Source organism: Delphinapterus leucas, chromosome 18 (genome assembly GCF_059928025.1).
Source record: "Delphinapterus leucas isolate spDelLeu-1000000601 "Yukka" chromosome 18, BTC_Dleu_Yukka2, whole genome shotgun sequence".
Classification (NCBI taxonomy): domain Eukaryota; kingdom Metazoa; phylum Chordata; class Mammalia; order Artiodactyla; family Monodontidae; genus Delphinapterus; species Delphinapterus leucas.
The window spans coordinates 29,515,259-29,529,246 of record NC_143146.1 but is presented as its reverse complement, the minus strand read 5'-3'; the positions used below and the strand labels follow the sequence as shown (position 1 = coordinate 29,529,246).

Sequence of the window (13,988 nt, the reverse complement as noted above, 5' to 3'; positions counted from 1 at the left end):
ATTTTTCTCCATGTTCCGTTAATTACTGAATGGTTTGTGTTAAAAAATCATCCATCGGGCTTCCCTGGTGGCACAGTGGTTGAGGGTCCGCCTGCCGATGCAGGGGACGTGGGTTCGTGCCCCAGTCTGGGAGGATCCCACATGCAGCGGAGCGGCTGGGCCCGTGAGCCATGGCCGCTGAGCCTGCGCGTCCGGAGCCTGTGCTCTGCAACGGGAGAGGCCACAGCAGTGAGAGGCCCGCATACAGCAAAAAAAAAAAAAAAATCATCCATCATTTTGAATTTGTCTATTTCTCATTTTAGTTCTGTCAGTGTTTGAGGTTCATTCAAATTATTGTTACATCTTCCTGAATTTTAGCATTATGAGTGTCTTCCTTTACTGCTAGTAATGCTTTCTGACAGCTATTTTTACCTTTCTTTTGGTTACTATTTGCATGACATATCTTTTTCCATTTTTCTTGGCTTCCCCCTTCACGTGGGTCTTGGACCAGGAATTCTTAGCTGCCCTTTTGCTTCTCTCATTCCTATAAGCTGGTACACATGCATACTTACACACACACACACACACACACACACACAGACACACACACATGCACACAGCCCTGCAGCTTTGCTTCTTATCCTCTCCAGGACAGTGGACCCAAATCACCTGGGAATTACCAGAAACAAAGCTATGGATTATTTTTCATGCTTCCATTTCCTTTTTCCTCAATCATTTTTGCACATATTTTACTTCTTAAACATTTTATACATAGTTACTTTATATTTTTTATCTAATAATTCCAATATATGAAGTATGTAGATCTAAATATTTTTGCTGCTTTTGTTGACTCACATATGGTGAATTGTTTTCTTGAATTTTACATAATTTTTAAATCTACATTTATATTTAATTAAGCTTATTTCATGGATTCCTAAAAAACTGTAATCAGAATGCTTTCTTCCAAAAAGAATACACATATTTCTCTCTAAAGCTACTTGAGACGCCTTTGTGGATTCCACTTTATATTACAAATGTCAGAAAAACCTTCACCCCCGACTTCTAATATCTGATTCCTGATTCCATTGTTTGTTTGGGCATTTGACTCAAAAGCGAGTCCCACTTTCATGTGTATTTTTTCCCCACTGCTTACTCTTCTAGATTCTAAATTCCTCAAGCCGAGAAATATGTATATTAAACATACAAACACTTTATTATAATTTATGCACGATTTGCTTGCATCAAGTAGGTGGGTCCTTGAGAATCAGTCATGTGCCATATCACTTGGACCCTAACCCCTCCCCTCTCAGTCCTCAATCCTCAATTCCTTTGTGCCTCCGTATTATACCAAATAGGTCCATATTTCTAGGGAAATTCTCATTAAAAGAATTAATTCCAAAAAATTCTTAGGAATTTCCCAAAAAGTGCCCAGGAATTTCCACTTTGAAAACATTCAAGAGCCCACTTGTACTATCTCACGCAAAGACTTCAGGTTCTTCCTACTCCCATCAAATATACCATTGATTGATTGTCCAACTTACAGTGGGAGGATTCATCATTAAAGTGTAGCTACGATTCCGTATTGGAAGGGTACAAGAAAAAGGGCAGTCCGGGAAGCTCAAGTATAAGTTCAATGCAGAGGCTATTTCATATTGCTAGGCTGCCTGTAGCAGGAGGATGGACTGCTTTAAAAGTCTGAGTGAATTGGTAAGATTTTAGGCTTGTCTTGAAAGGCAAGTTACTATGACCATCTGCTTTGAAATCTGTGTTAACACTAAAGGAAAGATTTGAGCTAAGATATTCTAGGAACCAAATTGTCCCAGTGAAGCGGTGTGGGGGGGGGTACTTATACATCTTATTTCCCTGCAATTATAGAATGCAGCCTTGGTTTTTGGTAAGACACCCTGGGCAGTTTTCAGGAAAAAAAAAAGCTAGTTAAGATGACTTAACTAAAGAGGTCTCCTCCGTTAGTAACCTGCCTCACTGCAATGCCTATTTATGTCTTTCTTTGGAGTGGTTTGAACAGAATTCCAACCTAATAACATTTCTGCTTTCAAAGGACATTATCTATTCTAGACCTCATTTAGCATGAGGATAGAGAAACACAGATAAATGTCTTATCAGGCAAAAAAGTAATTTCATGTTCTTGCAGTTCTTTTCTCTGTCTATTCAAATGCTAGATGCCCTTTCATCTTCTACAAATGATTTTCTCTTAATCCGCAAAAAGTAGTTCATTCTTTCTAACAACATCATTATATTTTGAGTGAATTATCCCAGAACAATTAAGAGCTGTTCTCATGTGACACACTTATCTTTGGCTGTTTGTTTCAAAATTTGATTCAGCTGTGCCCTCCACTGTTTTCTCATTTTGTGAAATGCCTTTGTCAGTGTGGAGGAAAGAAAATAACACAGTAGGGGGCAGGGCAGAAGTCACTGTATTGTAAGACATTATTGCCTTTGGAAACAATGTTCTCTATTCTAGTTCAATGAGCTAATAACAATGCATTATTTTGTCAAAAGGCAGTTGTTACTATCACTGCAACAAAACATCCTGTAATACTAAGCTATTACTGTGACACTTTTGGATAAATGAAGAAAAAGATTTTTTTCATCAAATCTTATTTTGTCATGTGTAACATTTTCATGCTTTCTTTTAGATATTGTATTTTATAAGAGCCAACCTATAAACAAAAGCGTGGACAGTCCTCAGTGTGCACACTTAACTCTATTGTTTGAACAAATTGTATGACTTTAGATAATATAATTTCTCTAATTCACAACTGCGGCATCTACAGAATGGAGATTTGTGGAGTTGACTAGGAATATAAGTAATGTGGCTAGCTCAGAGCTTCACACCAGGAGACACTGAAAATGAGGGAGGCATTATTACTACTATTAAACAATCTTAACCTACATTAAGGTTTTTGCCCCAGGATTCCATTAAACCAGGGCAATAAACAAACAAACAAAACCTCCAACCATGCTGGGTGCTGTGTTTCACAGGTTTACCTATAATTAGAAGAGTAAAACCCTTCTTTTTATCTTGTCTTAATGGAAGCCTTGAGCAGCAAAGGTATATAGAGACTATTTTCTAAAGTCCTTTGAGAAAACTATTTGCCCACTCAGACATTCTCTGATGCTTGTGACGTGATGTATTACTGATATCCTTTTCTGACATCTTTTAGTTGCCTGCAATGGAGATAACACTAAAAGATAAATGTGAAGTCAGCTATCCAAGCGCAGAGAAAAAAGTCACATTTTTACATTATTAAGCAGAGCCCTAATCTGGGTTTGTTGTCACTGCTGAGTAACATAGCACAGAAAAATCTCCTGTTCACGGTAGTAAGATACAGGCAGAGCAAATTCTGCATGTTAATTCATTAACACTTCCTTAATAAGTGCCTGCCATGCGTCAGAAACTGAATTAAACGCTGAAGACACAACTTTAAGATGTGGTGTCTTTCCCTAGACCCTCAGAGTTTAGCTGGGGAGACGTGCACATTAAGAGAAAATTAAAGATTTCCAGTCTGGACAAGAAAGAGGCTGTAGATTCATTTCTCCCAGCTTCTTTTGGCCAAGTATAGCTATAAACCCTGGAAATAATGCAAGAGGCAACGGAAGGAGAACTCTGGATGGTGGAAAGAGGAAGACGAATTTGTTTGTGATCCTACAACTAAGGGAAAAACATAGTGGCAGGGGTTTTACAACCCTCCACCCAACAGAGAAAGGTTACTCAGCCCCTCGTGCCAGCTCTCCCATCAGAGAAGAGAAGGGAGCCCAAATGAGCTCATTCCTCCCCTGGATTAAATAGTTCTAGGAACACCACCAGGCAAGCAGGGCAATGTATACAAGGGTGAGAGATCAAGACCCACTCTGGGAATCATCAGGCAAGGGGCAGGATCTGCTTCCACATAGACAACCTGGGCAGCCAAGCGACACTGCCGGGGAAGCCACAGCAGGCAGCCTGGTCGGGAAGTCTCTTTGTCCCTGTAGACCTGAGACTCCCCTCCCCCACCAAGAGACTGGGTGAGTGGGCACCAGTGGCAAAAGGGATCCAGCTACATTAAGAGTCTGTCCCAGAAGAACGTTCTGTCCCTTGGGGAGAGGGGGAGACTCTCACCATCTAGAGGCACCAGGCAGCCCAGCTTTGGGGGACTCCTTTCTCCTCCTCAAGCACTGGAAGGGCCCAGTGGGAGCCCCAGTGACACCAGATGAACCAAGCAGACAAAATGGCACTCTAAAGGCTCTAAAAATTAAATTGTCCAAAAGAAAAAAGAACATAAGTGTGAGTGAGGATGTAGAGAAATTAGAGCCCTATACGTTGCTGGTGGGAATGCAAAATGGTGCAGACACTGTGCAAACCAGTCTGGTGGCTCCTCAAAGGGTTAAACATGGAATTACAGCATTAAATGTAGGATCACCCAGCAATTCCACTCCTATATATACACCCAAAAGAATTGAAGTCAGGCGTTCAAACAAAAACTCATACACAAATATTCATAGCAGCACTGTTCACAACAGCCAATGGGTGGAAACAATCCAAATGTTCATCAACTGGCTATCCATCAACAGATAAACAAAATGTGGTGTATCCATAGATGGAAAATTATTTGGTCCTGAAAAAGAATAAAGACTCATACATGCCACAACATGGCTGAATGCTGAAAACATTATGCTAAGTGAAAGTGCAAGTCACGTGTTTGAATTCCATTTATGTAAAATCTCTAGAACAGGCAAATCTATAGACACAAAAGTAGATTAATGCTTGCTAAGGACTGGGAGATGGGGAGACAGGGAGAGGATTTCTAAGGATACAGGTTTCTCATTGTGATGAAAATATTCTAAAATTGACGGTGGTGATGGTTGCACATATCAGTAATTATATTAAAAACCACTGAAGTGTACACTTAAAAAAAAATTGAATTGTCCTTGGAACCACAGTCTGCAAAGGTAAGCCAGGAGCTGTGTGCCAATCCCAAGCAGGTGACTGTCTGCTAAAATAAAAGATTTAAATAGGACCTGGAGTCTCCTAACATAATTGTTGAAAGGTTGATACAATTAAAAGTAACTATCATACTGAGAAAAGATGATCAACCAATGCCAACACCAAGATGAATCAGATACTGGAATTATGGGACAAGCAGCCTTCATAGAAACGTTTCAATAAGAAATTACATATTCTCCTGAAACCAGTGAAAATCTTAGCTGATCTGTCACAAAGATATTTAAGAATATAGCAAATGCCCTTAACTCGCAGAAGTAAGGCAAGGAGGAGTGACTTTTCACCCTATAACTTTCTGTATGCTTTGAATTATTTTCAATGAGCATGATTTTTAATAATAAAATTAAAACTAAAACATCATAAAATTAACTAAATTCCATTTTGAAAAGTCAGAGAAACAGCTACCCCATGCCCCAGTACTGAAATGCCTTCCTTTTCTGGTAAGTAGCTAGTGTACTTTTTAATGGTTTTATATTGAAGTCATGAAACATTGAGTTGGTGGTTTTCCTTATAGAAAGATTTATGAGCCACAATTTCAAAAAAAGAAAAAAAAAGTACATCACTTTCTAGGAGCAAGTAAGTTCTATGAAACTGGCTGAGTTGAATTCTGATGGTGCCTATGTACTGCACTGAATTACCGTGTTCAATGTTTGAGGGAATAGAGGGCTAAATACTTTTCTATTTTTAAATAGTGTCTTTTTGCTCTTTACTATTTTTGTATGTCTAATTTATTAGAAATGCTGAATATTATGATTAGAGGAATATTTGTCCTCTGCATTCTACTGTGATTTAGGTAACAAACAAGTGTGGCAGCAACATTTTTTTTTTTTTTGAGTTATCACCACATACAAGGCTATAGGTACACTACATTCAGCTTTAAGAAATTATCATGTTTTTTTAAAAACTACCACCACTTGGGAACAATTTTTATCTAGTTAATGATGTTGAACTCAGAATAGAAAACATGGCTAGAAGTGATCAGTATTTACCCCACTCTTTTTCCTGAAGAAGCTTCAAGCTGAGTTCCACACTTTTGACCTAAATAAGTGGCATCAGCAGAAATCCTGGATATCAGCGCTCCTACAGAGTAAAAGGACAATAGGAAGGGGACCCTCCATGTTTTTTATGTTGTTTTCTCATCTGTATTTGTTACCTTCGAACTTTCCAAAGATCTGACCAACCATGACGTGATATTGTGATTTATAATAAGAAATACAAATTTGGTCTTCACCCCATTCCCGACACACAGCTCTTAAAACCCTCGAAATCTCCTGAGTGATGAGAGAGATAAAGTGTCATGTGTATGTTCATTAGGTGACTTTTGGAAAGTATCTAGGTCACCTAAGGCTGGGGGCTGGTTGTCAATTGAGCTAACAATGTGATTAGAGGGTTGAAACTTTCAGTCTCACCCACTGATTGAATTCAATCACCAATGGCCAATGTTTTTTATCAATCATGCCTATGTAATGAAGCCTCCATAAAAACCCAGGACGGGATTTGAAGAGTTTTGGGGTTGGTGAACACGCAGAGATGCGGGGAGAGCAGCGTGCAGAGAGCATGGAAGCTCTGCATTCCTCCCCACACCTTGCGCTACACATCTCCTTCCTCTGGCTGATCCTGAGTTATATCTTTTTATAACAAACTGGTGATCTAGTAGGTAAACCCTCTCCCTGAGTTCTGTGAGCCATGCTAGCAATTAATCAAATATTCATCAGAGGGGGGTTGTGGGAACCTCTGATCTATAGCTGGTCGGTCAGAAGCACAGTTGACAACCTGTACTTGTCACTGGTGTCTGAAGAAGGGGTTGTCCTGTGGATCTGATGCTATCCCCGGGTAGATGGCGTCATAATTAAGTTCAATTGTAGGACACCAAGCTGGTGTCAGAGAATTGCTAGGTGGTGTCGGGAAAAAAAAACCACGCATTGGAACTGGGTACAAAACCACACATAGTCATCACCTAAGCAGTTGTACCTGTAGTTACATGATTGAGAGCCAAGCTCCCATGTTTGGCAATTAGAGCACGTAGAAAGGCAATATCTATCCCTCTTATTTTATCAGGAAGCAACAGAGAAAATAATAATAATGCAAAATCTATTTTTCTACTAACCTGGAAGGCTGTGCAGAAAGCAGAGGACTAAGAAAACGTATGATGTACGCAATGCCAAAATAAGTGAGGCTGTTCATCGCCAGCGAGCTGCCACTCCTTGTCATAGGCATCCGTTCTTTCTTCATGGCGGCAGCAAGAGCCTCTGCTTGTGCCAAAAACATCCTAGCTATGACACGCACATGCAGATTTCAGCGTTCCTGTTAGAGCAAAGTATAAATGTAAAAATTAACCCCAAAAGGGACTTGTCACCATCAGGGAGCATGAATATTTCAATTTCTGGATCCATCAGTTACTGGGAAGACACATGGTGTCTTAGAATAAAAAAGTTATTCCGGAATAACTCTCTCAGTCTTAAGTGACAGAGGTAAGAAGAGTTGTCATTTTTGGAAAAACTTAGAAACCTATGGAAAACATTTTTGTTAGGTTTATAAAATGATTCCAATAATACAGAAGTGTTGAAGGTTATACTGTCCCCTTGCCATCTCCCCTCCGGTTCAGTTGTTATTCCCCAGATTTAACTGTGTTAGGTTTCATGACTTCATGTCCGGAAAGATATATGTACTATTGCATGTAAATGATCCTTTCATTTACACAAACATCTGTGTTTTACAATTTTTTTAATTAACTGATATGTTGGTCAACTTTCCTTTTAAATAGTTAAATCTACCATTTCTAATCACAATTGCAAAAATAGCACAATGTATGAATATTACTAATACTTCTCTTTTTGATGAACATTTTGTTGTTTCTGGATCTGAAAATCAGTGAACATCTTTGCATTTAAGTAAAACTGTTAGATAAATTCCTGTGAGTAGGATTCTGGATCACAAGAAATCTTGGTATTTTAAAATTGCCTTTCAACATGATTTGAGAGTACTTACTTATTCTAGCCAACACTGGCTATTATAAAACATTCTAGTGTTTCCAATAAGATAGGGGAAAATGGTGTCTTCTTGTTATTTAAATTTGCATGTATAGTTATGTGTTAATTTTAGCATTTTACCATATGGCTAGCTATTCAGTATTTGTTATTTTTTTCTGTGAAATGTTTCATTTTTATTCATTTTTCTATTGTGAGAACGCTTTGTGTAGTAAGAAAATATGGCATTTGTCTGGCATAGATTTTATACTTTGCATACATTTTCCATAGTTGTCATTTTTCTTGCAACATGAACTTTTTTTGTAATACCAAATTTATACTTTTTTATGTGGTCCAACTTATGACATTCCCTTCTCAATTTCTAAGTTAGAAAGAGTTTTTTCCATTCTAAAGTTTTTAAAAAGTAAGGTTATTTCTTCTGGTCTTTTTAGAATATCTCTTTTTAGTTTAAATGCTTGTATATCTGGTATTTATTTTAGACTAAAACTTCCAGTAGGGATTTAGCTTTAGTTTTTTGAGAAGAGCTATCCAAATGGCCCAATAGAACCTTCCGAATAATCTATCAGATGCTCAGCAATTTTAAATATCCTCTTCACCAATATCTTGATTATGTTTATGTGTCTGTTTCTGAATTTCTTTCAATTTTCTTGATCTATTTATGAACTTATACCAAATTACTTTAGTGTAGCTTCATAGTACTTTTAAACCAATAAAAATGACTTTCTGCTAATTACTTTTCTTTATCAGACTATCCCAAGATGTTCTCACATGCTGATTATTTTACATGAATTTTTGCTAAGTTAAAAAAATCTGTTGTTAGTTTAATTGAGATATAAATGAGTTTATTGTTTAATTTTGGGAAAAATTGCCAATAGGAATTCTGTTTTTCTGTCTAAAAACAGGGTATGCCTTTCCTTTTATTTAAGGCTTACTTCATATCCTTTAGGGAAATATTAAAATTCTCTTCATATAATGTCTGGATATCTTTAATTTGTGTTTATTCTTAGATATCTTATCTCTGTTGTTTTGATGATGACAGTCTCTTCCCAAAATGCTGATAAAAGAAAAATGGAGAAGATATGATTTGTGAACTTGAGAAGCTCAGAGTTGAACTAGGAGTTTACAAACAAGTAAAATTGGGAAAATAAACACATGCACCAAGTGATGCGAGGATTCAGAGGAGACAGTGTCCATCTCTGCAAAATAAGTTTCCTAATAAAATGCAACATTTGATCTAGATGCTTAAGAATGAGTGGAGTCTCTAAGTCAATCAAAGGTTAAAGGACTTTGCAAGTAGAAGGCAGGGGAAATGCAAAAACAGGGCAATGAGAGAAGAAGCCACTCCTAGTGAGATGCTCCTGCTGGAATGGCAGGATGGCTGGAGCTAGAGATGTGTGGAAGGGGATTAGAACTGAGCTCCCAGGGCCATGGTCTGGGCTATACATGCATAGTCAAGGGTCTTTCGTTTCAAGTTAAGGAATTGGAATAGATTAAATGTGTCCTATATTGCAAGAGGATTTAGGTAGCTGTGAAGAGGTTTATCCAAAACAAGGAGAGACAGGTGGCAGGGAAAGCCAGCAAGGGGAAGAAAGGTCAGGTTTGGACAGAGAATTTGAGGTCTTGGAAGCACATTCCAGTGGTAGCAAAGCTCCTAACATAAAGATGATTCTCATCAAATATTGAATGAATTAAAGAAAAAATAAATGGAAAAGCATGAATGCTTTGAAGTCAGGTATTTCCAGAAGTGCATAATGTATAATAATTTAATCTCAAGGTTTAAACCACTCATTCTATAAAACCAACAGACTTCCAAGAAGCGTAGTATTTTGCCTAATAAGCATGACAATATTAAAGAACTAGAATCTGGAACAGAGCTCTGTTTGAAATACAGCAGTAATTAAGTAAATTCATTAATGTTTCAAAGCACTTGGGACAGTGTTTGCACAAACTAAGTGCTGTGTAACTGATAAAACTGTTAAGTAAATACTGAATGCCTGGATGCACAGGCCCTGGATTAAAAACAGTAAAGTAGTCAATGTTTAAATCAGACCTCAGTTCCCTCTTTCTGAACTACTTACCTCTCTCTGGCTGTCCCCTGAGTTTGACTCATGCCATCTTTCTAAGTTCCAAACATCTCCATTAATCTGCCTTTTTTCCAAAATATCTCACAGAAAAGGATGTATTTACTGCAGGAGTGTGTTCAGGAACAGAGGAAGGAGGGAGCTTGTGTCATTTGACACATGAAGGAAAGCTCTGTGCAGCTGGACCATTGTGAACTACAGCAGGATGATGGGCAGAGACGGGCAGGGCTCAACTCAGGCCACTTTTAAGGAGTTCAGACTTTCTTAAGAGCAATGAGAAGTCAGTAAAGGGAATTAACAAGAGAATTATGTGCTTAGACTTTCATGTAAAAATGATCCTTTCAGTTCACAGCGGAGAAAGAGATCTGAAGGAATCAAGAGCAAATGAGGAGTAGCTATTCCTGTAGTCAGAGTAAGAGATGATGATGGTTTATACTATAGGAGGCTCTGTGGAAAGGGAGAAAATCACGAAGAGGAACTGGGGACCCATTCAGATGGAGAATTGAAGAGGGGGCAACCTCAAGAATGATGACTAAGTTTTGTGCCATGAGCAACTAGGTACCATTTCCCTAGATGGGAAACTTTGGAGGAATTTCATGGAAAACAACATGAGTTCAGTTGGTTATATGAATCCAGAGTTCAGTAAAGTCTGTGATAAAGAAATATGCTTGGGAGTTGTATCAGGCCCATCTCACACATCCTATTACATCCTTTCAACCCCACCTCTTACTCTAACCGAAGCTGCTACAACCACCACTGCTATCCCCTCTCATCCAAGTTCCAACCAGATACTTCCAGGTCTAATTTGATAATGCCTCTCCTCAGCCTTAGCCTTGTACCTCTTGAGGGCTGCCTGAGGCTCGTATATGAACCCCTAGAATGTGAGGGAGTTAACTCCTGTGACGCCATCCTTGATCAATGGGAAATAGAAGCTGATGAATAAATACTTCTTTTTCTTCTCCCCTGGATGGGCAAATCTGAGCCGCATTTTATAAGGCTGCTCAGAAGACCTCAGAAGGATCCAGCACCAGTTGCCGCTGCAGAAGTGGTTAACTTGATAATGCATCTTTCTGCTGGTTTTCCTCCTTCCCTGTCTTGCTCGCCCCATGCATTTCTGCCACAGCCTGGAATAACTTTCAAATAAACTACAAACTTTTGCCTCATTCTGCTTTTGGACGAACCTAGGTAAGATAGGAGTTATCAGTGGGTAAGTGGTAATTCAAGTGCCAAGAGTGGATGAGATCACAGAAAGAGAGAGAAAAGAGTAAGCAGTCTTCAAAATCTGATATTTACTGATTGGATAGAACTAATAAAGAAAACTGAGCAGAGAATCCAAAGAGGAGGGAGAAACAGTGAAAGAAAAAGGGAGAGAGGGAGAGAGAGGAGAGGGATGTATCAAGGAAGGCACAAGAAAGGAATATCAAAGTAGGGAGTGGTCAGTTTTGTCAAATATTTCTGAGATCCGGAAAAATAAAGACCAAATGTGTACAGTAGATTTGGCATTGTGGAGGCTAATAATGCTCATGATCGGGACCAGCCTTTTTTTATTTTTTTAACAGAACACACGTTTAAAAGAACACATGGAACTGAAAAATGTCATGAAGAACCTAGAGGTAAGACAGGAATAAAGACACAGACCTACTAGAGAATGGACTTGAGGATATGGGGAGGGGGAAGGGTGAGCTGGGACAAAGCGAGAGAGAGGCATGGACATATATACACTACCAAACGTAAGGTAGATAGCTAGTGGGAAGCAGCCGCATAGCACAGGGAGATCAGCTCGGTGCTTTGTGACCACCTAGAGGGGTGGGATAGGGAGGGTGGGAGGGAGGGAGACGCAAGAGGGAGGGGATATGGGAACATATGTATATGTATAACTGATTCACTTTGTTATAAAGCAGAAACTAACACACCATTGTAAAGCAATTATACTCCAATAAAGATGCTAAAAAAAAAAAAAAAGATCTTCTCAGACTGGAACTCTCGGTATTGATAAGCTGAATAAGCAAATAAGCAAGGGGGCTTTAAACACCCCTGGAGTCACATCGTGCTGGGGGCTCTCTCCTTGTGAGGTGGGTTTTCTCTGACGGCGTTTGGCACCACAGTGCTCAGTTCCGGTTGGGGGACACTTGAGAAGCTGGACTGATGAGTCTACGGCTGATCTTGACATTTCCCAGCACACATGTGCTAACACCTGTTCCAAACTTAGGACAACGTTTAGATCAGTTGTCATCTTCAATCTTGTAAACATACGGTGGGCTTCTCATCTGCAAGAGATTAACCCGAAATTGAACCTGCAATGCTGTCTTAAGGTAATGGCTGTATACCAAAAGGAAACCCTCTTGTACTGTTGGTGGGAATGTAAATTGATACAGCCACTATGCAGAACAGTATGGAGCTTCCTTAAAAAACTACAAATAGAACTACCATACGACCCAGCAATCCCACTACTGGGCATATACCCTGAGAAAACTATAATTCAAAAAGTGTCATGTACCACAATGTTCATTGCAGCTCTATTTACAATAGCCAAGACATGGAAGCAACCTAAGTGTCCATCAACAGATGAATGGATAAAGATGTGGCACATATATACAATGCAATATTACTCAGCCATAAAAAGAAACGAAACTGAGTTATTTGTAGTGGGGTGGATGGACCTAGAGTTTGTCATACAGAGTGAAGTAAGTCAGAAAGAGAAAAACAAATACCATATGCTAACACATATATATAGAATTTAAAAAAAAGAAAAAGAAAAAGAAAAATAATGGTCATGAAGAACCTAGGGGCAAGACGGGAATAAAGACACAGACCTACTAGAGAATGGACTTGAGGACATGGGGAGGGGGAAGGGTAAGCTGGGACAAAGTGAGAGAGTGGCATGGACATATATACACTACCAAATGTAAAACTGATAGCTGGGGGAAGCAGCCGCATAGCACAGGGAGATCAGCTCGGTGCTTTGTGACCACCTAGAGGGGTGGGATAGGGAGGGTGGGAGGGAGGGAGACGCAAGAGGGAGGAGATATGGGGATATATGTATATTTATAACTGATTCACTTTGTTATAAAGCAGAAACTAACACACTGTTGTAAAGCAATTATACTCCAATAAAGATGTTAAAAAAAAAAAGAAAAAAAAAGATGCACATTTCACTCAAAAAAAAAAAAAGCATTTTGTGGGAATTTACCTGGTATTTTAACCACTCCCCAGCTGATGTGGGTTACTGATACCAAACACTTTCTGTTAGAGCAAAGGCAGCAGATTTGCTAGAATTCCTCCACGTGTGTTTTACAGCTAAGGTGACTTCAAATTCTAGCTTGACACCACCACAAAAATACCACCTTTTGTTTCCCAACAAAATCCTGCCTGATTATCATTTCTAACAGTTCATGGTAATTTTTCCCTGATTTCTACACAAAGCTGGCAGAGTACTTGGAGGAAACGCTCATAGAAATGTAGACATATTTTGAAATATAAGATTTCTCAGTGTCTAAGGTAAAAGAAAGAGCTCAGTATTGTATTCTAAGACTATGGTTATAACTTTTGATGGAATATAATGCTAATAAAGAAAAATTAAATTTTGGACTAAGAGAAATCGTTTTGATATTTCACATGAACACATCAATGATGAACACATCAACTCTTGAACTGAAATGCTTCAGTCCCACACAGACATGTTATTAGGATGATCAGGCATCCGTAATAAGAACAGCTAATACTGTGTGCCCAGCATGGTTTTAATGCTTTACTTATCCTGAGTCTAAATTTTTAAAATAATTGTATGAAGTAGGTATCATTCTCTCTATCTCGTAAGTAGGGAGACTGAGATATAGGAAGTTTAAATAACTTGCCCAGGTAAGCAGAGCTAAAATGTAGCAGAGGTAGGATCCAAGTTCTAATAACCTTGCCTCAAATCCATATTCTAAACCCTGAGAG

General features: G+C 38.8%; 1 long non-coding RNA gene across 3 annotated transcripts in view; it reads right to left on the bottom strand.

The window, feature by feature from the left end:
* Window positions 1-13,988, bottom strand: part of LOC149746837 (uncharacterized) — a 444,764-nt gene that overhangs the window by 47,742 nt on the left and 383,034 nt on the right. For all 3 annotated transcript variants that reach the window (XR_016388615.1, XR_016388617.1, XR_016388616.1), the window contains one exon: window positions 7,089-7,285. This is a non-coding gene — a long non-coding RNA (uncharacterized LOC149746837). The remainder of the gene's footprint in view (window positions 1-7,088; window positions 7,286-13,988) is intronic.